This window comes from Cervus elaphus, chromosome 24, assembly GCF_910594005.1.
Source record: "Cervus elaphus chromosome 24, mCerEla1.1, whole genome shotgun sequence".
NCBI lineage: Eukaryota > Metazoa > Chordata > Mammalia > Artiodactyla > Cervidae > Cervus > Cervus elaphus.
Genome location: NC_057838.1, coordinates 1,412,906 through 1,439,662, shown reverse-complemented (window position 1 = coordinate 1,439,662; position 26,757 = coordinate 1,412,906).

The following is a 26,757-nucleotide window of genomic DNA, read 5'->3' as shown; positions in this document are numbered from 1 at the left end:
CCGCCTCAGCTGGAGAGGCGTCTCGATTGCCCTGCCAAGCCTCGAGGAGAATACCGAGTTGTCCCTCGCAACTAGGCAGGAGTCCTGACGTCGCTGAACAAACACGTGGGTGGAAGGGCCATCCCCGTCGTAACTCGAGAATATACTCCAGGTTCCCGCCGCAACTCGAGAAAAACCATGAGACTTCCCCCTCGCCCCGAGATGAGGCCCGATTCCCCTGCACTGCGTGCAGAGCAATTCCGTGTTGCACATCACACATGAAAGGAGCCTTGATTTCCTTGATGGCACTCCAGAGAAACCCCAAGAACACTGTTTCAAGGTTGAGGGATCCTGAGGTCACTGTAGCAACACGAAAGAGCTCCGTGGACCAAAAATCAACTCGAGATGAGAGGTTAGTCCCTGGCTTCGACTCCAGAGGAATACCACCTTACCACAAGCACCTCAAGAGGAGGCTTCTCTCAGCTCTAGGTATGTGAGAGGGACCCTGAGTTTGCGGCCTCAAGTGGAATGGACACCGCGATGCCCTGACTCGAAATAAGGCCGGATATCCCTGCAGTGACTTGAATGCAGGCTCGTCTTGCATCTCCCAAGACGAAAGGATGTCTGAATCCCCTGTGGAGACCACAGTGAATGACCTAGTTCCCCACCTCATCGCGACCGGAGGCCTCACATCCTTTGAAAACTCCAGAGGTACGCGGAGATCAGTGCCTCCAAAGGAGACGATGCCTGACTCCTCGTGAAACTTGATAGGAGTCCCAGAATTCCTGTGGCACGTGGAAAGGGACCCTTGGTCTCCCGCCTCAGCTGGAGAGGCGTCCCAATTGCCCTGCCAAGCCTCGAGGAGAATCCCGAGTTGTCCCTCGCAACTAGGCAGGAGTCCTGACGTCGCTGAACAAACATGTGGGCGGAAGGGCCATCCCCGTCGTAACTCGAGAATATACCCCAGGTTCCCGCCGCAACTCGAGAAAAACCATGAGACTTCCCCCTCGCCGCAAGATGAGGCCCGATTCCCCTGCACTGCGTGCAGAGCAATTCCGTGTTGCACATCACACATGAAAGGAGCCTTGATTTCCTTGATGGCACTCCAGAGAAACCCCAAGAACACTGTTTCAAGGTTGAGGGATCCTGAGGTCACTGTAGCAACACGAAAGAGCTCCGTGGACCAAAAATCAACTCGAAATGAGAGGTTAGACCATGGCTTCGACTCCAGAGGAATACCACCTTACCACAAGCACCTCAAGAGGAGGCTTCTCTCAGCTCTAGGTATGTGAGAGGGACCCTGAGTTTGCGGCCTCAAGTGGAATGGAGACCGCGATTCCCTGACTCGAAATAAGGCCGGATATCCCTGCAGTGACTTGAATGCAGGCTCGTCTTGCATCTCCCAAGACGAAAGGATGTCTGAATCCCCTGTGGAGACCACAGAGAAAGACCTAGTTCACCACCTCATCGCGACCGGAGGCCTCATATCCTTTGAAAACTCCAGAGGTACGCGGAGATCAGTGCCTCCAAAGGAGAAGATGCCTGACTCCTCGTGAAATTTGATAGGAGTCCCAGGATTCCTGTGGCACGTGGAAAGGGACCCTTGGTCTCCCGCCTCAGCTGGAGAGGCGTCCCAATTGCCCTGCAAAGCCTCTAGGAGAATCCCGAGTTGTCCCTCGCAACTAGGCAGGAGTCTGACGTCGCTGAACAAACACCTGTGTGGAAGGGCCATCCCCGTCGTTACTCGAGAATATACCCCAGCTTCCAATCGCAAGTCAAGAAAAACCATTAGACTTCCCCCTCGCCGCAAAACGAGGCCCGATACCCTGCACTGCGTGCAGAGCAATTCCGTGTTGAACATCACACATGAAAGGAGCCTTGATTTCCTTGATGGCACTCCAGAGAAACCCCAAGAACACTGTTTCAAGGCTTGAGGGATCCTGAGGTCACTGTAGCAACACGAAAGAGCTCCGTGGACCAAAAATCAACTCGAGATGAGAGGTTAGTCCCTGGCTTCGACTCCAGAGGAATACTACCTTACCAGAAGCACCTCAAGAGGAGGCTTCTCTCAGCTCTATGTATGTGAGAGGGACCCTGATTTTGCGGCCTCAAGTGGAATGGACACCGTGATGCCCGGACGCTAAATAAGGCCGGATATCCCTGCAGTGACTTGAATGCAGGCTCGTCTTGCATCTCCCAAGACGAAAGGATGTCTGAATCCCCTGTGGAGACCGCAGAGAAAGACCTAGTTCCCCACCTCATCGCGACCAAAGGCCTCACATCCTTTGAAAACTCCAGAGGTACGCGGAGATCAGTGCCTCCAAAGGAGACGATGCCTGACTCCTCGTGAAACTTGATAGGAGTCCCAGGATTCCTGTGGCACGTGGAAAGGGACCCTTGGTCTCCCGCCTCAGCTGGAGAGGCGTCCCAATTGCCCTGCCAAGCCTCGAGGAGAATCCCGAGTTGTCCCTCGCAACTAGGCAGGAGTCCTGACGTCGCTGAACAAACACGTGGGTGTAAGGGCCATCCCGGTCGTAACTCGAGAATATACTCAAGGTTCCCGCCGCAACTCGAGAAAAACCATAAGACTTCCCCCTCGCCGCGAGATGAGGCCCGATTCCCCTGCACTGCGTGCAGAGCAATTCCGTGTTGCACATCACACCTGTAAGGAGCCTTGATTTCCTTGATGGCACTCCAGAGAAACCCCAAGAACACTGTTTCAAGGTTGAGGGATCCTGAGGTCACTGTAGCAACACGAAAGAGCTCCGTGGACCAAAAATCAACTCGAGATGAGAGGTTAGTCCCTGGCTTCGACTCCAGAGGAATACCACGTTACCACAAGCACCTCAAGAGGAGGCTTCTCTCAGCTTGAGGTATGTGAGAGGGACCCTGATTTTGCGGCCTCAAGTGGAATGGAGACCGCGATGCCCTGACTCGAAATAAGGCCGGATATCCCTGCAGTGACTTGAATGCAGGCTCGTCTTGCATCTCCCAAGAGGAAAGGATGTCTGAATTCCCTGTGGAGACCTCAAAGAAAGACCTAGTTCCCCACCTCATCGCGACCGGAGGCCTCACATCCTTTGAAAACTCCAGAGGTCCTCGGAGATCAGTGCCTCCAAAGGAGACGATGCCTGACTCCTCGTGAAACTTGATAGGAGTCCCAGGATTCCTGTGGCATGTGGAAAGGGACCCTTGGTCTCCCGCCTCAGCTGGAGATGCGTCCCAATTGCCCTGCCAAGCCTCAAGGAGAATCCCGAGTTGTCCCTCGCAACTAGGCAGGAGTCCTGACTTCGCTGAACAAACACGTGGGTGGAAGGGCCATCCCCGTCGTAACTCGAGAATATACCCCAGGTTCCCGCCGCAACTCGAGAAAAACCATGAGACTTCCCCCTCGCCGCGAGATGAGGCCCGATTCCCCTGCACTGCCTGCAGAGCAATTCCGTCTTGCACATCACACAAGAAAGGAGCCTTGATTTCCTTGATGGCACTCCAGAGAAACCCCAAGAACACTGTTTCAAGGCTAGAGGGATCCTGAGGTCACTGTAGCAACACAAAAGAGCTCCATGGACCCAGAATCAACTCGAGATGAGAGGTTAGTCCCTGGCTTCGACTCCAGAGGAATACCACTTTACCACAAGCACCTCAAGAGGAGGCTTCTCTCAGCTTTAGGTATGTGAGAGGGACCCTGATTTTGCGGCCTCAAGTGGAATGGACACCGCTATGCCCTGGCTCGAAATAAGGCTGGATATCCCTGCAGTGACTTGAATGCAGGCTCGTCTTGCATCTCCCAAGACGAAAGGATGTCTGAATCCCCTGTGGAGACCACAGAGAAAGACCTAGTTCCCCACCTCATCGCGACCGGAAGCCTCACATCCTTTGAAAACTCCAGAGGTACGCGGAGATCAGTGCCTCCAAAGGAGACGATGCCTGACTCCTCGTGAAACTTGATAGGAGTCCCAGGATTCCTGTGGCACGTGGAAAGGGACCCTTGGTCTCCCGCCTCAGCTGGAGAGGCGTCCCAATTGCCCTGCCAAGCCTTGAGGAGAATCCCGAGTTGTCCCTCGCAACTAGGCAGGAGTTCTGACGTCGCTGAACAAACACGTGGGTGGAAGGGCCATCCCCGTCGTAACTCGAGAATATACCCCACGTTCCCGCCGCAACTCGAGAAAAACCATGAGACTTCCCCCTCGCCGCGAGATGAGGCCCGATTCCCCTGCACTGCATGCAGAGCAATTCCGTGTTTCACATCACACATGAAAGGAGCCTTGATTTCCTTGATGGCACTCCAGAGAAACCCCAAGAACACTGTTTCAAGGCTAGAGGGATCCCGAGGTCACTGTAGCAACACGAAAGAGCTCCGTGGACCAAAAATCAACTCGAGATGAGAGGTTAGTCCCTGGCTTCGACTACAGAGGAATACCACCTTACCACAAGCACCTCAAGAGGAGGCTTCCCTCAGCTCTAGGTATGTGAGAGGGACCCTGAGTATGCGGCCTCAAGTGGAATGAGGACCGCGATGCCCTGACTCGAAATAAGGCCGGATATGCATGCAGTGACTTGAATGCAGGCTCGTCTTGCATCTCCCAAGACGAAAGGATGTCCGAATCCCCTGTGGAGACCACAGAGAAAGACCTAGTTCCCCACATCATGGCGACCGGAGGCCTCACATCCTTTGAAAATTCCAGAGGTACGCGGAGATCAGTGCCTCCAAAGGAGACGTTGCCTGACTCCTCGTGAAACTTGATAGGAGTCCCAGGATTCCTGTGGCACGTGGAAAGGGACCCTTAGTCTCCCGCCTCAGCTGGAGAGGCGTCCCAATTGCCCTGCAAAGCCTCGAGGAGAATCCCGAGTTTTCCCTCGCAACTAGGCAGGAGTCCTGACGTCGCTGAACAAACACGTGGGTGGAAGGGCCATCCCCGTCGTAACTCGAGAATATACCCCAGGTTACCGCCGCAACTCGAGAAAAACCATGAGACTTCCCCGTCGCCGCGAGATGAGGCCCGATTCCCCTGCACTGCGTGCAGAGCAATTCCATGTTGCACATCACACATGAAAGGAGCCTTGATTTCCTTGATGGCACTCCAGAGAAACCCCAAGAACACTGTTTCAAGGCTAGAGGGATCCCGAGGTCACTGTAGCAACACGAAAGAGCTCCGTGGACCATAAATCAACTCGAGATGAGAGGTTAGTCCCTGGCTTCGACTACAGAGGAATACCACCTTACCACAAGCACCTCAAGAGGAGGCTTCCCTCAGCTCTAGGTATGTGAGAGGGACCCTGATTTTGCGTCCTCAAGTGGAATGGACACCGCAATGCCCTGACGCGAAATTAGGCCGGATATGCATGCAGTGACTTGAATGCAGGCTCGTCTTGCATCTCCCAAGATGAAAGGATGTCTGAATCCCCTGTGAAGACCACAGAGAAAGACCTAGTTCCCCACCTCATCGCGACCGGAGGCCTCACATCCTTTGAAAACTCCAGAGGTATGCGGAGATCAGTGCCTCCAAAGGGGACGATGCATGACTTCTCGTGAAACTTGATAGGAGTCCCAGGATTCCTGTGGCACGTGGAAAGAAACCCTTGGTCTCCCGCCTCAGCTGGAGAGGCGTCCCAATTGCCCTGCCAAGCCTCGAGGAGAATCCAGAGTTGTCCCTCGCAACTAGGCAGGAGTCCTGACGTCGCTGAACAAACACGTGTGTGGAAGGTCCATCCCCATCATAACTCGAGAATATACCCCAGGTTCCCGCCGCAACTCGAGAAAAACCATGAGACTTCCCCCTCGCCATGAGATGAGGCCCGATTCCCCTGCACTGCGTGCAGAGCAATTCCGTGTTGCACATCACACATGAAAGGAGCCTTGAGATCCTTGATGGCACTCCAGAGAAACCCCAAGAACACTGTTTCAAGGCTAGAGGGATCCTGAGGTCCCTGTAGCAACACGAAAGAGATCCGTGGACCAAGAATCAACTCGAGATGAGAGGTTAGTCCCTGGCTTCGACTCCAGAGGAATACCACCTTACCACAAGCACCTCAAGAGGAGGCTTCTCTCAGCTCTAGGTATGTGAGAGGGACCCTGATTTTGCGTCCTCAAGTGGAATGGACACCGCAATGCCCTGACGCGAAATTAGGCCGGATATGCATGCAGTGACTTGAATGCAGGCTCGTCTTGCATCTCCCAAGATGAAAGTATGTCTGAATCCCCTGTGAAGACCACAGAGAAAGACCTAGTTCCCCACCTCATCGCGACCGGAGGCCACACATCCTTTGAAAACTCCAGAGGTATGCGGAGATCAGTGCCTCCAAAGGGGACGATGCATGACTTCTCGTGAAACTTGATAGGAGTCCCAGGATTCCTGTGGCACGTGGAAAGGGACCCTTGGTCTCCCGCCTCAGCTGGAGAGGCGTCCCAATTGCCCTGCCAAGCCTCGAGGAGAATCCAGAGTTGTCCCTCGCAACTAGGCAGGAGTCCTGACGTCGCTGAACAAACACGTGGGTGGAAGGGCCATCCCCATCATAACTCGAGAATATACCCCAGGTTCCCGCCGCAACTCGAGAAAAACCATGAGACTTCCCCCTCGCCATGAGATGAGGCCCGATTCCCCTGCACTGCGTGCAGAGCAATTCCGTGTTGCACATCACACATGAAAGGAGCCTTGATATCCTTGATGGCACTCCAGAGAAACCCCAAGAACACTGTTTCAAGGCTAGAGGGATCCTGAGGTCCCTGTAGCAACACGAAAGAGATCCGTGGACCAAGAATCAACTCGAGATGAGAGGTTAGTCCCTTGCTTCGACTCCAGAGGAATACCACCTTACCACAAGCACCTCAAGAGGAGGCTTCTCTCAGCTCTAGGTATGTGAGAGGGACCCTGAGTTTGCGGCCTCAAGTGTAATGGAGACTGCGATGCCCTGACTCGAAATAAGGCCGGATATCCCTGCAGTGACTTGAATGCAGGCTCGTCTTGCATCTCCCAAGACGAAAGGATGTCTGAATCCCCTGTGGAGACCACAGAGAAAGACCTAGTTCCCCACCTCATGGCCACCGGAGGCCTCACATCCTTTGAAAACTCCAGAGGTACGCGGAGATCAGTGCCTCCTAAGCAGACGATGCCTGTCTCCTCGTGAAACTTGATAGGAGTCCCAGGATTCCTGTGGCACGTGGAAAGGGACCCTTGGTCTCCCGCCTCAGCTGGAGAGGCGTCCGAATTGCCCTGCCAAGCCTCGAAGAGAATCCCGAGTTGTCCCTCGCAACTAGGCAGGAGTCCTGACTTTGTTGAACAAACACGTGAGTGGAAGGGCCATCCCCGTCGTAACTCGAGAATATACCCCAGATTCCCGCCGCAACTCGAGAAAAACCATGAGACTTCCTCCTCGCCGCGAGATGAGGCCAGATTCCCCTGCACGGCATGCAGAGCAATTCCGTGTTGCACATCAAACATGAAAGGAGCCTTGATTTCCTTGATGGCACTCCAGAGAAACCCCAAGAACACTGTTTCAAGGCTAGAGGGATCCTGAGGTCACTGTAGCAACACAAAAGAGCTCCGTGGACCAAAAATCAACTCGAGATGAGAGGTTAGTCCCTGGCTTCGACTCCAGAGGAATACCACCTTACCACAAGCACCTCAACAGGAGGCTTCTCTGAGCTCTAGGTATGTGAGAGGGACCCTGAGTTTGCGGCCTCAAGTGGAATGGACACCGCGATGCCCTGACTCGAAATAAGGCCGGATATCCCTGCAGTGACTTGAATGCAGGCTCGTCTTGCATCTCCCAAGACGAAAGGATGTCTGAATCCCCTGTGGAGACCACAGAGAAAGACCTAGTTCCCCACCTCATCGCGACCGGAGGCCTCACATCCTTTGAAAACTCCAGAGGTACGCGGAGATCAGTGCCTCCAAAGGAGACGATGCCTGACTCCTCGTGAAACTTGATAGGAGTCCCAGGATTCCTGTGGCAGGTGGAAAGGGACCCTTGGTCTCCCGCCTCAGCTGGAGAGGCGTCCCAATTGCCCTGCCAAGCCTCGAGGAGAATCCCGAGTCGTCCCTCGCAAATAGGCAGGAGTCCTGACTTCACTGAACTAACACGTGTGTGGAAGGGCCATCCCCGTCTTAACTCGAGAATATACCGCAGGTTCCCGCCGCAACTCGAGATAAACCATGAGACTTCCCCCTCGCCGCGAGATGAGGCCCGATTCCCCTGCACTGCGTGCAGAGCAATTCCGTGTTGCACATCACACATGAAAGGAGCCTTGATTTCCTTGATGGCACTCCAGAGAAACCCCAAGAACACTGTTTCAAGGCTAGAGGGATCCTGAGATCAATGTAGCAACACAAAAGAGCTCCGTGGACCAAAAATCAACTCGAGATGACAGGTTAGTCCCTGGCTTCAACTCCAGAGGAATACCACCTTACCACAATCACCTCAAGAGCAGGCTTCTCTCAGCTCTATGTATGTGAGAGGGACCCTGAGTTTGCGGCCTCAAGTGGAATGGAGACCGCGATGCCCTGACTCGAAATAAGGCCGGATATCCCTGCAGTGACTTGAATGCAGGCTCATCTTGCATCTCCCAAGACGAAAGAATATCTGAATCCCCTGTGGAGACCACAGAGAAAGACCTAGTTCCCCACCTCATCGCGACCAAAGGCCTCACATCCTTTGAAAACTCCAGAGGTACGCGGAGATCAGTGCCTCCAAAGGAGACGATGCCTGACTCCTCGTGAAACTTGATAGGAGTCCCAGGATTCCTGTGGCACGTGGAAAGGGACCCTTGGTCTCCCGCCTCAGCTGGAGAGGCGTCCCAATTGCCCTGCCAAGCCTCGAGAAGAATCCCGAGTTGTCCCTCGCAACTAGGCAGGAGTCCTGACGTCGCTGAACAAACACGTGGGTGTAAGGGCCATCCCGGTCGTAACTCGAGAATATACTCCAGGTTCCCGCCGCAACTCGAGAAAAACCATGAGACTTCCCCCTCGCCAAGAGATGAGGCCCGATTCCCCTGCACTGCGTGCAGAGCAATTCCGTGTTGCACATCACACCTGAACGGAGCCTTGATTTCCTTGATGGCACTCCAGAGAAACCCCAAGAACACTGTTTCAAGGTTGAAGGATCCTGAGGTCACTGTAGCAACACGAAAGAGCTCCGTGGACCAAAAATCAACTCGAGATGAGAGGTTAGTCCCTGGCTTCGACTCCAGAGGAATACCACCTTACCACAAGCACCTCAAGAGGAGTCTTCTCTCAGCTCTAGCTATGTGAGAGGGACCCTGAGTTTGCGGCCTCAAGTGGAATGGAGACCGCGATGCCCTGACTCGAAATAAGGCCGGATATCCCTGCAGTGACTTGAATGCAGGCTCGTCTTGCATCTCCCAAGACGAAAGGATGTCTGAATCCCCTGTGGAGACCTCAAAGAAAGACCTAGTTCCCCACCTCATCGCGACCGGAGGCCTCACATCCTTTGAAAACTCCAGAGGTCCTCGGAGATCAGTGCCTCCAAAGGAGACGATGCCTGACTCCTCGTGAAACTTGATAGGAGTCCCAGGATTCCTGTGGCATGTGGAAAGGGACCCTTGGTCTCCCGCCTCAGCTGGAGATGCGTCCCAATTGCCCTGCCAAGCCTCAAGGAGAATCCCGAGTTGTCCCTCGCAACTAGGCAGGAGTCCTGACTTCGCTGAACAAACACGTGGGTGGAAGGGCCATCCCCGTCGTAACTCGAGAATATACCCCAGGTTCCCGCCGCAACTCGAGAAAAACCATGAGACTTCCCCCTCGCCGCGAGATGAGGCCCGATTCCCCTGCACTGCCTGCAGAGCAATTCCGTCTTGCACATCACACATGAAAGGAGCCTTGATTTCCTTGATGGCACTCCAGAGAAACCCCAAGAACACTGTTACAAGGCTAGAGGGATCCTGAGGTCACTGTAGCAACACAAAAGAGCTCCGTGGACCCAGAATCAACTCGAGATGAGAGGTTAGTCCCTGGCTTCGACTCCAGAGGAATACCACCTTACCACAAGCACCTCAAGAGGAGGCTTCTCTCAGCTTTAGGTATGTGAGAGGGACCCTGATTTTGCGGCCTCAAGTGGAATGGACACCGCTATGCCCTGGCTCGAAATAAGGCTGGATATCCCTGCAGTGACTTGAATGCAGGCTCGTCTTGCATCTCCCAAGACGAAAGGATGTCTGAATCCCCTGTGGAGACCACAGAGAAAGACCTAGTTCCCCACCTCATCGCGACCGGAGGCCTCACATCCTTTGAAAACTCCAGAGGTACGCGGAGATCAGTGCCTCCAAAGGAGACGATGCCTGACTCCTCGTGAAACTTGATAGGAGTCCCAGGATTCCTGTGGCACGTGGAAAGGGACCCTTGGTCTCCCGCCTCAGCTGGAGAGGCGTCCCAATTGCCCTGCCAAGCCTCGAGGAGAATCCCGAGTTGTCCCTCGCAACTAGGCAGGAGTTCTGACGTCGCTGAAGAAACACGTGTGTGGAATGGCCATCCCCGTCGTAACTCGAGAATATACCCCAGGTTCCCGCCGCAACTCGAGAAAAACCATGAGACTTCCCCCTCGCCGCGAGATGAGGCCCGATTCCCCTGCACTGCATGCAGAGCAATTCCGTGTTGCACATCACACATGAAAGGAGCCTTGATTTCCTTGATGGCACTCCAGAGAAACCCCAAGAACACTGTTTCAAGGCAAGAGGGATCCCGAGGTCACTGTAGCAACATGAAAGAGCTCCGTGGACCAAAAATCAACTCGAGATGAGAGGTTAGTCCCTGGCTTCGACTACAGAGGAATACCACCTTACCACAAGCACCTCAAGAGGAGGCTTCTCTCAGCTCTAGGTATGTGAGAGGGACCCTGAGTATGCGGCCTCAAGTGGAATGAGGACCGCGATGCCCTGACTCGAAATAAGGCCGGATATGCATGCAGTGACTTGAATGCAGGCTCGTCTTGCATCTCCCAAGACGAAAGGATGTCCGAATTCCCTGTGGAGACCACAGAGAAAGACCTAGTTCCCCACATCATGGCGACCGGAGGCCTCACATCCTTTGAAAACTTCAGAGGTACGCGGAGATCAGTGCCTCCAAAGGAGACGATGCCTGACTCCTCGTGAAACTTGATAGGAGTCCCAGGATTCCTGTGCACGTGGAAAGGGACCCTTGGTCTCCCGCCTCAGCTTGAGAGGCGTCCCAATTGCCCTGCCAAGCCTCGAGGAGAATCCCGAGTTGTCCCTCGCAACTAGGCAGGAGTCCTGACGTCGCTGAACAAACATGTGGGCGGAAGGGCCATCCCCGTCGTAACTCGAGAATATACCCCAGGTTCCCGCCGCAACTCGAGAAAAACCATGAGACTTCCCCCTCGCCGCGAGATGAGGCCCGATTCCCCTGCACTGCGTGCAGAGCAATTCCGTGTTGCACATCACACATGAAAGGAGCCTTGATTTCCTCGATGGCACTCCAGAGAAACCCCAAGAACACTGTTTCAAGGTTGAGGGATCCTGAGGTCACTGTAGCAACACGAAAGAGCTCCGTGGACCAAAAATCAACTCGAAATGAGAGGTTAGACCCTGGCTTCGACTCCAGAGGAATACCACCTTACCACAAGCACCTCAAGAGGAGGCTTCTCTCAGCTCTAGGTATGTGAGAGGGACCCTGAGTTTGCGGCCTCAAGTGGAATGGAGACCGCGATTCCCTGACTCGAAATAAGGCCGGATATCCCTGCAGTGACTTGAATGCAGGCTCGTCTTGCATCTCCCAAGACGAAAGGATGTCTGAATCCCCTGTGGAGACCACAGAGAAAGACCTAGTTCACCACCTCATCGCGACCGGAGGCCTCATATCCTTTGAAAACTCCAGAGGTACGCGGAGATCAGTGCCTCCAAAGGAGAAGATGCCTGACTCCTCGTGAAATTTGATAGGAGTCCCAGGATTCCTGTGGCACGTGGAAAGGGACCCTTGGTCTCCCGCCTCAGCTGGAGAGGCGTCCCAATTGCCCTGCAAAGCCTCTAGGAGAATCCCGAGTTGTCCCTCGCAACTAGGCAGGAGTCTGACGTCGCTGAACAAACACCTGTGTGGAAGGGCCATCCCCGTCGTTACTCGAGAATATACCCCAGCTTCCAATCGCAAGTCAAGAAAAACCATTAGACTTCCCCCTCGCCGCAAAACGAGGCCCGATACCCTGCACTGCGTGCAGAGCAATTCCGTGTTGCACATCACACATGAAAGGAGCCTTGATTTCCTTGATGGCACTCCAGAGAAACCCCAAGAACACTGTTTCAAGGCTGGAGGGATCCTGAGGTCACTGTAGCAACACGAAAGAGCTCCATGGACCAAAAATCAACTCGAGATGAGAGGTTAGTCCCTGGCTTCGACTCCAGAGGAATACCACCTTACCACAAGCACCTCAAGAGGAGGCTTCTCTCAGCTCTAGGTATGTGAGAGGGACCCTGAGTTTGCGGCCTCAAGTGGAATGGAGACCGCGATTCCCTGACTCGAAATAAGGCCGGATATCCCTGCAGTGACTTGAATGCAGGCTCGTCTTGCATCTCCCAAGACGAAAGGATGTCTGAATCCCCTGTGGAGACCGCAGAGAAAGACCTAGTTCCCCACCTCATCGCGACCGGAGGCCTCACATCCTTTGAAAACTTCAGAGGTACGCGGAGATCAGTGCCTCCAAAGGAGACGATGCCTGACTCCTCGTGAAACTTGATAGGAGTCCCAGGATTCCTGTGCACGTGGAAAGGGACCCTTGGTCTCCCGCCTCAGCTTGAGAGGCGTCCCAATTGCCCTGCAAAGCCTCGAGGAGAATCCCGAGTTGTCCGTCGCAACTAGGCAGGAGTCCTGCCGTCGCTGAACAAACATGTGTGTGGTAGGGCCATCCCCGTCGTAACTCGAGAATATACCCCAGTTTCCCGCCACAACTCGAGAAAAACCATGAGACTTCCCCCTCACCGCGATATGAGGACCGATTCCCCTGCACTGCGTGCAGAGCAATTCCGTCTTGTACATCACACATGAAAGGAGCCTTGATTTCCTTGATGGCACTCCAGAGAAACCCCAAGAACACTGTTTCAAGGCTAGCGGGATCCTGAGGTCACTGTAGCAACAGGAATGAGCTACGTGGACAAACAATCAACTCGAGATGAGAGGTTAGTCCCTGGTTTCGACTCCAGAGGAATACCACCTTACCACAAGCACCTCAAGAGGAGGCTTCTCTCAGCTCTAGGTATGTGAGAGGGACCCTGAGTTTGCGGCCTCAAGTGGAATGGACACCGCGATGCCCTGAGTCGATATAAGGCCGGACATCCCTGCAGTGACTTGAATGCAGGCTCGTCTTGCATCTCCCAAGACGAAAGGATGTCTGAATCCCCTGTGAAGACCACAGAGAAAGACCTAGTTCCCCACCTCATCGCGACCGGAGACCTCACATCCTTTGAAAACTCCAGAGGTATGCGGAGATCAGTGCCTCCAAAGGAGAAGATGCCTGACTCCTCGTGAAACTTGATAGGAGTCCCAGGATTCCTGTGGCACGTGTAAAGGGAACCTTGGTCTCCCGCCTCAGCTGGAGAGGCGTCCCAATTGCCCTGCAAAGCCTCGAGGAGAAGCCCGAGTTGTCCCTCGCAACTAGGCAGGAGTCCTGCCGTCGCTGAACTAACACGTGTGTGGCAGGGCCATCCCCATCGTAACTCGAGAATATACCGCAGGTTCCCGTCGCAACTCGAAAAAAACCATGAGACTTCCCCCTCGCCGCGAGATGAGGCCCGATTCCCCTGCACTGCGTGCGTAGCAATTCCGTGTTGCACATCACACATGAAAAGGAGCCTTGATTTCCTTGATGGCACTCCAGAGAATCCCCAAGAACACTGTTTCAAGGTTGAGGGATCCTGAGGTCACTCTAGCAACACGAAAGAGCTCCGTGGACCAAAAATCAACTAGAGATGAGAGGTTAGTCCCTGGCTTTGACTCCAGAGGAATACCACCTTACCACAAGCACCTCAAGAGGAGGCTTCTCTCAGCTCTAGCGATGTGAGAGGGACCCTGAGTTTGCGGCCTCAAGTGGAATGGACACCGCCATGCCCTGACTCGAAATAAGGCCGGATATCCCTGCAGTGACTTGAATGCAGGCTCGTCTTGCATCTCCCAAGACGAAAGGATGTCTGAATCCCCTGTGGAGACCACAGAGAAAGACCTAGTTCCCCACCTCATCGCGACCGGAGGCCTGACATCCTTTAAGAACTCCAGAGGTACGCGGAGATCAGTGCCTCCAAAGGAGACGATGCCTGACTCCTCGTGAAACTTGATAGGAATCCCAGGATTCCTGTGGCACGTGGAAAGGGACCCTTGGTCTCCCGCCTCAGCTGGAGAGGCGTCTCAATTGCCCTGCCAAGCCTCGAGGAGAATACCGAGTTGTCCCTCGCAACTAGGCAGGAGTCCTGACGTCGCTGAACAAACACGTGGGTGGAAGGGCCATCCCCGTCGTAACTCGAGAATATACTCCAGGTTCCCGCCGCAACTCGAGAAAAACCATGAGACTTCCCCCTCGCCGCGAGATGAGGCCCGATTCCCCTGCACTGCGTGCAGAGCAATTCCGTGTTGCACATCACACATGAAAGGAGCCTTGATTTCCTTGATGGCACTCCAGAGAAACCCCAAGAACACTGTTTCAAGGTTGAGGGATCCTGAGGTCACTGTAGCAACACGAAAGAGCTCCGTGGACCAAAAATCAACTCGAGATGAGAGGTTAGTCCCTGGCTTCGACTCCAGAGGAATACCACCTTACCACAAGCACCTCAAGAGGAGGCTTCTCTCAGCTCTAGGTATGTGAGAGGGACCCTGAGTTTGCGGCCTCAAGTGGAATGGACACCGCGATGCCCTGACTCGAAATAAGGCCGGATATCCCTGCAGTGACTTGAATGCAGGCTCGTCTTGCATCTCCCAAGACGAAAGGATGTCTGAATCCCCTGTGGAGACCACAGAGAATGACCTAGTTCCCCACCTCATCGCGACCGGAGGCCTCACATCCTTTGAAAACTCCAGAGGTACGCGGAGATCAGTGCCTCCAAAGGAGACGATGCCTGACTCCTCGTGAAACTTGATAGGAGTCCCAGAATTCCTGTGGCACGTGGAAAGGGACCCTTGGTCTCCCGCCTCAGCTGGAGAGGAGTCCCAATTGCCCTGCCAAGCCTCGAGGAGAATCCCGAGTTGTCCCTCGCAACTAGGCAGGAGTCCTGACGTCGCTGAACAAACATGTGGGCGGAAGGGCCATCCCCGTCGTAACTCGAGAATATACCCCAGGTTCCCGCCGCAACTCGAGAAAAACCATGAGACTTCCCCCTCGCCGCGAGATGAGGCCCGATTCCCCTGCACTGCGTGCAGAGCAATTCCGTGTTGCACATCACACATGAAAGGAGCCTTGATTTCCTCGATGGCACTCCAGAGAAACCCCAAGAACACTGTTTCAAGGTTGAGGGATCCTGAGGTCACTGTAGCAACACGAAAGAGCTCCGTGGACCAAAAATCAACTCGAAATGAGAGGTTAGACCCTGGCTTCGACTCCAGAGGAATACCACCTTACCACAAGCACCTCAAGAGGAGGCTTCTCTCAGCTCTAGGTATGTGAGAGGGACCCTGAGTTTGCGGCCTCAAGTGGAATGGAGACCGCGATTCCCTGACTCGAAATAAGGCCGGATATCCCTGCAGTGACTTAAATGCAGGCTCGTCTTGCATCTCCCAAGACGAAAGGATGTCTGAATCCCCTGTGGAGACCACAGAGAAAGACCTAGTTCACCACCTCATCGCGACCGGAGGCCTCATATCCTTTGAAAACTCCAGAGGTACGCGGAGATCAGTGCCTCCAAAGGAGAAGATGCCTGACTCCTCGTGAAATTTGATAGGAGTCCCAGGATTCCTGTGGCACGTGGAAAGGGACCCTTGGTCTCCCGCCTCAGCTGGAGAGGCGTCCCAATTGCCCTGCAAAGCCTCTAGGAGAATCCCGAGTTGTCCCTCGCAACTAGGCAGGAGTCTGACGTCGCTGAACAAACACCTGTGTGGAAGGGCCATCCCCGTCGTTACTCGAGAATATACCCCAGCTTCCAATCGCAAGTCAAGAAAAACCATTAGACTTCCCCCTCGCCGCAAAACGAGGCCCGATACCCTGCACTGCGTGCAGAGCAATTCCGTGTTGCACATCACACATGAAAGGAGCCTTGATTTCCTTGATGGCACTCCAGAGAAACCCCAAGAACACTGTTTCAAGGCTGAAGGGATCCTGAGGTCACTGTAGCAACACGAAAGAGCTCCATGGACCAAAAATCAACTCGAGATGAGAGGTTAGTCCCTGGCTTCGACTCCAGAGGAATACCACCTTACCACAAGCACCTCAAGAGGAGGCTTCTCTCAGCTCTAGGTATGTGAGAGGGACCCTGAGTTTGCGGCCTCAAGTGGAATGGAGACCGCGATTCCCTGACTCGAAATAAGGCCGGATATCCCTGCAGTGACTTGAATGCAGGCTCGTCTTGCATCTCCCAAGACGAAAGGATGTCTGAATCCCCTGTGGAGACCGCAGAGAAAGACCTAGTTCCCCACCTCATCGCGACCGGAGGCCTCACATCCTTTGAAAACTTCAGAGGTACGCGGAGATCAGTGCCTCCAAAGGAGACGATGCCTGACTCCTCGTGAAACTTGATAGGAGTCCCAGGATTCCTGTGCACGTGGAAAGGGACCCTTGGTCTCCCGCCTCAGCTTGAGAGGCGTCCCAATTGCCCTGCAAAGCCTCGAGGAGAATCCCGAGTTGTCCGTCGCAACTAGGCAGGAGTCCTGCCGTCGCTGAACAAACATGTGTGTGGTAGGGCCATCCCCGTCGTAACTCGAGAATATACCCCAGTTTCCCGCCACAACTCGAGAAAAACCATGAGACTTCCCCCTCACCGCGATATGAGGACCGATTCCCCTGCACTGCGTGCAGAGCAATTCCGTCTTGTACATCACACATGAAAGGAGCCTTGATTTCCTTGATGGCACTCCAGAGAAACCCCAAGAACACTGTTTCAAGGCTAGCGGGATCCTGAGGTCACTGTAGCAACAGGAATGAGCTACGTGGACAAACAATCAACTCGAGATGAGAGGTTAGTCCCTGGTTTCGACTCCAGAGGAATACCACCTTACCACAAGCACCTCAAGAGGAGGCTTCTCTCAGCTCTAGGTATGTGAGAGGGACCCTGAGTTTGCGGCCTCAAGTGGAATGGACACCGCGATGCCCTGAGTCGATATAAGGCCGGACATCCCTGCAGTGACTTGAATGCAGGCTCGTCTTGCATCTCCCAAGACGAAAGGATGTCTGAATCCCCTGTGAAGACCACAGAGAAAGACCTAGTTCCCCACCTCATCGCGACCGGAGACCTCACATCCTTTGAAAACTCCAGAGGAATGCGGAGATCAGTGCCTCCAAAGGAGAAGATGCCTGACTCCTCGTGAAACTTGATAGGAGTCCCAGGATTCCTGTGGCACGTGTAAAGGGAACCTTGGTCTCCCGCCTCAGCTGGAGAGGCGTCCCAATTGCCCTGCAAAGCCTCGAGGAGAAGCCCGAGTTGTCCCTCGCAACTAGGCAGGAGTCCTGCCGTCGCTGAACTAACACGTGTGTGGCAGGGCCATCCCCATCGTAACTCGAGAATATACCGCAGGTTCCCGTCGCAACTCGAAAAAAACCATGAGACTTCCCCCTCGCCGCGAGATGAGGCCCGATTCCCCTGCACTGCGTGCGTAGCAATTCCGTGTTGCACATCACACATGAAAAGGAGCCTTGATTTCCTTGATGGCACTCCAGAGAATCCCCAAGAACACTGTTTCAAGGTTGAGGGATCCTGAGGTCACTCTAGCAACACGAAAGAGCTCCGTGGACCAAAAATCAACTAGAGATGAGAGGTTAGTCCCTGGCTTTGACTCCAGAGGAATACCACCTTACCACAAGCACCTCAAGAGGAGGCTTCTCTCAGCTCTAGCGATGTGAGAGGGACCCTGAGTTTGCGGCCTCAAGTGGAATGGACACCGCCATGCCCTGACTCGAAATAAGGCCGGATATCCCTGCAGTGACTTGAATGCAGGCTCGTCTTGCATCTCCCAAGATGAAAGGATGTCTGAATCCCCTGTGGAGACCACAGAGAATGACCTAGTTCCCCACCTCATCGCGACCGGAGGCCTGACATCCTTTAAGAACTCCAGAGGTACGCGGAGATCAGTGCCTCCAAAGGAGACGATGCCTGACTCCTCGTGAAACTTGATAGGAATCCCAGGATTCCTGTGGCACGTGGAAAGGGACCCTTGGTCTCCCGCCTCAGCTGGAGAGGCGTCTCAATTGCCCTGCCAAGCCTCGAGGAGAATACCGAGTTGTCCCTCGCAACTAGGCAGGAGTCCTGACGTCGCTGAACAAACACGTGGGTGGAAGGGCCATCCCCGTCGTAACTCGAGAATATACTCCAGGTTCCCGCCGCAACTCGAGAAAAACCATGAGACTTCCCCCTCGCCGCGAGGTGAGGCCCGATTCCCCTGCACTGCGTGCAGAGCAATTCCGTGTTGCACATCACACATGAAAGGAGCCTTGATTTCCTTGATGGCACTCCAGAGAAACCCCAAGAACACTGTTTCAAGGTTGAGGGATCCTGAGGTCACTGTAGCAACACGAAAGAGCTCCGTGGACCAAAAATCAACTCGAGATGAGAGGTTAGTCCCTGGCTTCGACTCCAGAGGAATACCACCTTACCACAAGCACCTCAAGAGGAGGCTTCTCTCAGCTCTAGGTATGTGAGAGGGACCCTGAGTTTGCGGCCTCAAGTGGAATGGACACCGCGATGCCCTGACTCGAAATAAGGCCGGATATCCCTGCAGTGACTTGAATGCAGGCTCGTCTTGCATCTCCCAAGACGAAAGGATGTCTGAATCCCCTGTGGAGACCACAGAGAATGACCTAGTTCCCCACCTCATCGCGACCGGAGGCCTCACATCCTTTGAAAACTCCAGAGGTACGCGGAGATCAGTGCCTCCAAAGGAGACGATGCCTGACTCCTCGTGAAACTTGATAGGAGTCCCAGAATTCCTGTGGCACGTGGAAAGGGACCCTTGGTCTCCCGCCTCAGCTGGAGAGGAGTCCCAATTGCCCTGCCAAGCCTCGAGGAGAATCCCGAGTTGTCCCTCGCAACTAGGCAGGAGTCCTGACGTCGCTGAACAAACATGTGGGCGGAAGGGCCATCCCCGTCGTAACTCGAGAATATACCCCAGGTTCCCGCCGCAACTCGAGAAAAACCATGAGACTTCCCCCTCGCCGCGAGATGAGGCCCGATTCCCCTGCACTGCGTGCAGAGCAATTCCGTGTTGCACATCACACATGAAAGGAGCCTTGATTTCCTCGATGGCACTCCAGAGAAACCCCAAGAACACTGTTTCAAGGTTGAGGGATCCTGAGGTCACTGTAGCAACACGAAAGAGCTCCGTGGACCAAAAATCAACTCGAAATGAGAGGTTAGACCCTGGCTTCGACTCCAGAGGAATACCACCTTACCACAAGCACCTCAAGAGGAGGCTTCTCTCAGCTCTAGGTATGTGAGAGGGACCCTGAGTTTGCGGCCTCAAGTGGAATGGAGACCGCGATTCCCTGACTCGAAATAAGGCCGGATATCCCTGCAGTGACTTGAATGCAGGCTCGTCTTGCATCTCCCAAGACGAAAGGATGTCTGAATCCCCTGTGGAGACCACAGAGAAAGACCTAGTTCACCACCTCATCGCGACCGGAGGCCTCATATCCTTTGAAAACTCCAGAGGTACGCGGAGATCAGTGCCTCCAAAGGAGAAGATGCCTGACTCCTCGTGAAATTTGATAGGAGTCCCAGGATTCCTGTGGCACGTGGAAAGGGACCCTTGGTCTCCCGCCTCAGCTGGAGAGGCGTCCCAATTGCCCTGCAAAGCCTCTAGGAGAATCCCGAGTTGTCCCTCGCAACTAGGCAGGAGTCTGACGTCGCTGAACAAACACCTGTGTGGAAGGGCCATCCCCGTCGTTACTCGAGAATATACCCCAGCTTCCAATCGCAAGTCAAGAAAAACCATTAGACTTCCCCCTCGCCGCAAAACGAGGCCCGATACCCTGCACTGCGTGCAGAGCAATTCCGTGTTGCACATCACACATGAAAGGAGCCTTGATTTCCTTGATGGCACTCCAGAGAAACCCCAAGAACACTGTTTCAAGGCTGAAGGGATCCTGAGGTCACTGTAGCAACACGAAAGAGCTCCATGGACCAAAAATCAACTCGAGATGAGAGGTTAGTCCCTGGCTTCGACTCCAGAGGAATACCACCTTACCACAAGCACCTCAAGAGGAGGCTTCTCTCAGCTCTAGGTATGTGAGAGGGACCCTGAGTTTGCGGCCTCAAGTGGAATGGAGACCGCGATTCCCTGACTCGAAATAAGGCCGGATATCCCTGCAGTGACTTGAATGCAGGCTCGTCTTGCATCTCCCAAGACGAAAGGATGTCTGAATCCCCTGTGGAGACCGCAGAGAAAGACCTAGTTCCCCACCTCATCGCGACCGGAGGCCTCACATCCTTTGAAAACTTCAGAGGTACGCGGAGATCAGTGCCTCCAAAGGAGACGATGCCTGACTCCTCGTGAAACTTGATAGGAGTCCCAGGATTCCTGTGCACGTGGAAAGGGACCCTTGGTCTCCCGCCTCAGCTTGAGAGGCGTCCCAATTGCCCTGCAAAGCCTCGAGGAGAATCCCGAGTTGTCCGTCGCAACTAGGCAGGAGTCCTGCCGTCGCTGAACAAACATGTGTGTGGTAGGGCCATCCCCGTCGTAACTCGAGAATATACCCCAGTTTCCCGCCACAACTCGAGAAAAACCATGAGACTTCCCCCTCACCGCGATATGAGGACCGATTCCCCTGCACTGCGTGCAGAGCAATTCCGTCTTGTACATCACACCTGAACGGAGCCTTGATTTCCTTGATGGCACTCCAGAGAAACCCCAAGAACACTGTTTCAAGGCTAGCGGGATCCTGAGGTCACTGTAGCAACAGGAATGAGCTACGTGGACAAACAATCAACTCGAGATGAGAGGTTAGTCCCTGGTTTCGACTCCAGAGGAATACCACCTTACCACAAGCACCTCAAGAGGAGGCTTCTCTCAGCTCTAGGTATGTGAGAGGGACCCTGCGTTTGCGGCCTCAAGTGGAATGGACACCGCGATGCCCTGAGTCGATATAAGGCCGGACATCCCTGCAGTGACTTGAATGCAGGCTCGTCTTGCATCTCCCAAGACGAAAGGATGTCTGAATCCCCTGTGAAGACCACAGAGAAAGACCTAGTTCCCCACCTCATCGCGACCGGAGACCTCACATCCTTTGAAAACTCCAGAGGAATGCGGAGATCAGTGCCTCCAAAGGAGAAGATGCCTGACTCCTCGTGAAACTTGATAGGAGTCCCAGGATTCCTGTGGCACGTGTAAAGGGAACCTTGGTCTCCCGCCTCAGCTGGAGAGGCGTCCCAATTGCCCTGCAAAGCCTCGAGGAGAAGCCCGAGTTGTCCCTCGCAACTAGGCAGGAGTCCTGCCGTCGCTGAACTAACACGTGTGTGGCAGGGCCATCCCCATCGTAACTCGAGAATATACCGCAGGTTCCCGTCGCAACTCGAAAAAAACCATGAGACTTCCCCCTCGCCGCGAGATGAGGCCCGATTCCCCTGCACTGCGTGCGTAGCAATTCCGTGTTGCACATCACACATGAAAAGGAGCCTTGATTTCCTTGATGGCACTCCAGAGAATCCCCAAGAACACTGTTTCAAGGTTGAGGGATCCTGAGGTCACTCTAGCAACACGAAAGAGCTCCGTGGACCAAAAATCAACTAGAGATGAGAGGTTAGTCCCTGGCTTTGACTCCAGAGGAATACCACCTTACCACAAGCACCTCAAGAGGAGGCTTCTCTCAGCTCTAGCGATGTGAGAGGGACCCTGAGTTTGCGGCCTCAAGTGGAATGGACACCGCCATGCCCTGACTCGAAATAAGGCCGGATATCCCTGCAGTGACTTGAATGCAGGCTCGTCTTGCATCTCCCAAGACGAAAGGATGTCTGAATCCCCTGTGGAGACCACAGAGAATGACCTAGTTCCCCACCTCATCGCGACCGGAGGCCTGACATCCTTTAAGAACTCCAGAGGTACGCGGAGATCAGTGCCTCCAAAGGAGACGATGCCTGACTCCTCGTGAAACTTGATAGGAATCCCAGGATTCCTGTGGCACGTGGAAAGGGACCCTTGGTCTCCCGCCTCAGCTGGAGAGGCGTCTCAATTGCCCTGCCAAGCCTCGAGGAGAATACCGAGTTGTCCCTCGCAACTAGGCAGGAGTCCTGACGTCGCTGAACAAACACGTGGGTGGAAGGGCCATCCCCGTCGTAACTCGAGAATATACTCCAGGTTCCCGCCGCAACTCGAGAAAAACCATGAGACTTCCCCCTCGCCGCGAGATGAGGCCCGATTCCCCTGCACTGCGTGCAGAGCAATTCCGTGTTGCACATCACACATGAAAGGAGCCTTGATTTCCTTGATGGCACTCCAGAGAAACCCCAAGAACACTGTTTCAAGGTTGAGGGATCCTGAGGTCACTGTAGCAACACGAAAGAGCTCCGTGGACCAAAAATCAACTCGAGATGAGAGGTTAGTCCCTGGCTTCGACTCCAGAGGAATACCACCTTACCACAAGCACCTCAAGAGGAGGCTTCTCTCAGCTCTAGGTATGTGAGAGGGACCCTGAGTTTGCGGCCTCAAGTGGAATGGACACCGCGATGCCCTGACTCGAAATAAGGCCGGATATCCCTGCAGTGACTTGAATGCAGGCTCGTCTTGCATCTCCCAAGACGAAAGGATGTCTGAATCCCCTGTGGAGACCACAGAGAATGACCTAGTTCCCCACCTCATCGCGACCGGAGGCCTCACATCCTTTGAAAACTCCAGAGGTACGCGGAGATCAGTGCCTCCAAAGGAGACGATGCCTGACTCCTCGTGAAACTTGATAGGAGTCCCAGAATTCCTGTGGCACGTGGAAAGGGACCCTTGGTCTCCCGCCTCAGCTGGAGAGGAGTCCCAATTGCCCTGCCAAGCCTCGAGGAGAATCCCGAGTTGTCCCTCGCAACTAGGCAGGAGTCCTGACGTCGCTGAACAAACATGTGGGCGGAAGGGCCATCCCCGTCGTAACTCGAGAATATACCCCAGGTTCCCGCCGCAACTCGAGAAAAACCATGAGACTTCCCCCTCGCCGCGAGATGAGGCCCGATTCCCCTGCACTGCGTGCAGAGCAATTCCGTGTTGCACATCACACATGAAAGGAGCCTTGATTTCCTCGATGGCACTCCAGAGAAACCCCAAGAACACTGTTTCAAGGTTGAGGGATCCTGAGGTCACTGTAGCAACAAGAAAGAGCTCCGTGGACCAAAAATCAACTCAAAATGAGAGGTTAGACCCTGGCTTCGACTCCAGAGGAATACCACCTTACCACAAGCACCTCAAGAGGAGGCTTCTCTCAGCTCTAGGTATGTGAGAGGGACCCTGAGTTTGCGGCCTCAAGTGGAATGGAGACCGCGATTCCCTGACTCGAAATAAGGCCGGATATCCCTGCAGTGACTTGAATGCAGGCTCGTCTTGCATCTCCCAAGACTAAAGGATGTCTGAATCCCCTGTGGAGACCACAGAGAAAGACCTAGTTCACCACCTCATCGCGACCGGAGGCCTCATATCCTTTGAAAACTCCAGAGGTACGCGGAGATCAGTGCCTCCAAAGGAGAAGATGCCTGACTCCTCGTGAAATTTGATAGGAGTCCCAGGATTCCTGTGGCACGTGGAAAGGGACCCTTGGTCTCCCGCCTCAGCTGGAGAGGCGTCCCAATTGCCCTGCAAAGCCTCTAGGAGAATCCCGAGTTGTCCCTCGCAAGTAGGCAGGAGTCTGACGTCGCTGAACAAACACCTGTGTGGAAGGGCCATCCCCGTCGTTACTCGAGAATATACCCCAGTTTCCAATCGCAACTCAAGAAAAACCATTAGACTTCCCCCTCGCCGCAAAATGAGGCCCGATACCCTGCACTGCGTGCAGAGCAATTCCGTGTTGCACATCACACATGAAAGGAGCCTTGATTTCCTTGATGGCACTCCAGAGAAACCCCAAGAACACTGTTTCAAGGTTGAGGGATCCTGAGGTCACTGTAGCAACACGAAAGAGCTCCGTGGACCAAAAATCAACTGGAGATGAGAGGTTAGTCCCTGGCTTCGACTCCAGAGGTATACCACCTTACCACAAGCACCTCAAGAGGAGGCTTCTCTCAGCTCTATGTATGTGAGAGGGACCCTGAGTTTGTGGCCTCAAGTGGAATGGAGACCGCGATGCCCTGACTGGAAATAAGGCCGGATATCCCTGCAGTGACTTGAATGCAGGCTCGTCTTGCATCTCCCAAGACGAAAGGATGTCTGAATCCCCTGTGGAGACCACAGAGAAAGACCTAGTTCCCCACCTCATCGCGACCGGAGGCCTCATATCCGTTGAAAACTCCAGAGGTACGCGGAGATCAGTGCCTCCAAAGGAGAAGATGCCTGACTCCTCGTGAAACTTGATAGGAGTCCCAGGATTCCTGTGGCACGTGGAAAGGGACCCTTGGTCTCCCGCCTCAGCTGGAGAGGCGTCGCAATTGCCCTGCCAAGCCTCGGGGAGAATCCCAAGTAGTCACTCGCAACTAGGCAGGAGTCCTGACGTCGCTGAACAAACACGTGGGTGGAAGGGCCATCCCCGTCGTAACTGGAGAATATACCCCAGGTTCCCGCCGCAACTCGAGAAAAACCATGAGACTTCCCCCTCGCTGCGAGATGAAGCCCGATTCCCCTGCACTGCGTGCAGAGCAATTCTGTGTTGCACATCACACAGGAAAGGAGACTTGATTTTCTTGATGGCACTCCAGAGAAACCCCAAGAACACTGTTTCAAGGTTGAGGGATCCTGAGGTCACTGTAGCAACACGAAAGAGCACCGTGGACGAAAAATCAACTCGAGATGAGAGGTTAGTCCCTGGCTTAGACTCCAGAGGAATACCACCTTACCACAAGCACCTCAAGAGGAGGCTTCTCTCAGCTCTATGTATGTGAGAGGGACCCTGAGTTTGCGGCCTCAAGTGGAATGGAGACCGCGATGCCCTGACTCGAAATAAGGCCGGATATCCATGCAGTGACTTGAATGCAGGCTCGTCTTGCATCTCCCAAGACGAAAGGATGTCTGAATCCCCTGTGGAGACCACAGAGAAAGACCTAGTTCCCCACCTAATCGCGACCGGAGGCCTCACATCCTTTGAAAACTCCAGAGGTACGCGGAGATCAGTGCCTCCAATGGAGACGATGCCTGACTCCTCTGAAACATGATAGGAGTCCCAGGATTCCTGTGGCACGTGGAAAGGGACCCTTGGTCTCCCGCCTCAGCTGGAGAGGCGTCCCAATTGCCCTGCCAAGCCTCGAGGAGAATCCCGAGTTGTCCCTCGCAACTAGGCAGGAGTCCTGACGTCGCTGAACAAACACGTGGGTGGAAGGACCATCCCCGTCGTAACTCGAGAATATACCCCAGGTTTCCGCCGCAACTCAAGAAAAACCATGAGACTTCCCCCTCGCCGCGAAATGAGGCCCGATTCCCCTGCACTGCGTGCAGAGCAGTTCCGTGTTGCACATCACACATGAAAGGAGCCTTGATTTCCTTGATGGCACTCCAGAGAAACCCCAAGAACACTGTTTCAAGGTTGAGGGATCCTGAGGTCACTAGGCAACACGAAAGAGCTCCGTGGACCAAAAATCAACTCGAGATGAGAGGTTAGTCCCTGGCTTCGACTCGAGAGGAATACCACCTTACCACAAGCACCTCAAGAGGAGGCTTCTCTCAGCTCTAGGTATTTGAGAGGGACCCTGAGTTTGCGGCCTCAAGTGGAATGGAGACCGCGATGCCCTGACTCGAAATAAGGCCGGATATCCTTGCAGTGACTTGAATGCAGGCTCGTCTTGCATCTCCCAAGACGAAAGGATGTCTGAATCCCCTGTGGAGACCACAGAGAATGTCCTAGTTCCCCACCTTATCGCGACCGGAGGCCTCACATCCTTTGAAAACTCCAGAGGTATGCGGAGATCAGTGCCTCCAAAGGAGACGATGCCTGACTCCTCGTGAAACTTGATAGGAGTCCCAGGATTCCTGTGGCACGTGGAAAGGGACCCTTGGTCTCCCGCCTCAGCTGGAGAGGCGTCGCAATTGCCCTGCCAAGCCTCGAGGAGAATCCCGAGTTGTCCCTCGCAACTAGGCAGGAGTCCTGACGTCGCTGAACAAACACGTGTGTGGAAGGGCCATCCCCGTCGTTACTCGAGAATATACCACAGGTTCCTGCCGCAACTCGAGAAAAACCATGAGACTTCCCCCTCGCCGCGAGATGAGGCCCGATTCCCCTGCACTGCATGCAGAGCAATTCTGTGTTGCACATCACACATGAAAGGAGACTTGATTTCCTAGATGGCACTCCAGAGAAACCCCAAGAACGCTGTTTCAAGGTTGAGGGATCCTGAGGTCACTGTAGCAACACGAAAGAGCTCCGTGGACAAAAAATCAACTCGAGATGAGAGGTTAGTCCCTGGCTTCGACTCCAGAGGAATACCACCTTACCACAAGCACCTCAAGAGGAGGCTTCTCTCAGCTCTATGTATGTGAGAGGGACCCTGAGTTTGCGGCCTCAAGTGGAATGGAGACCGCG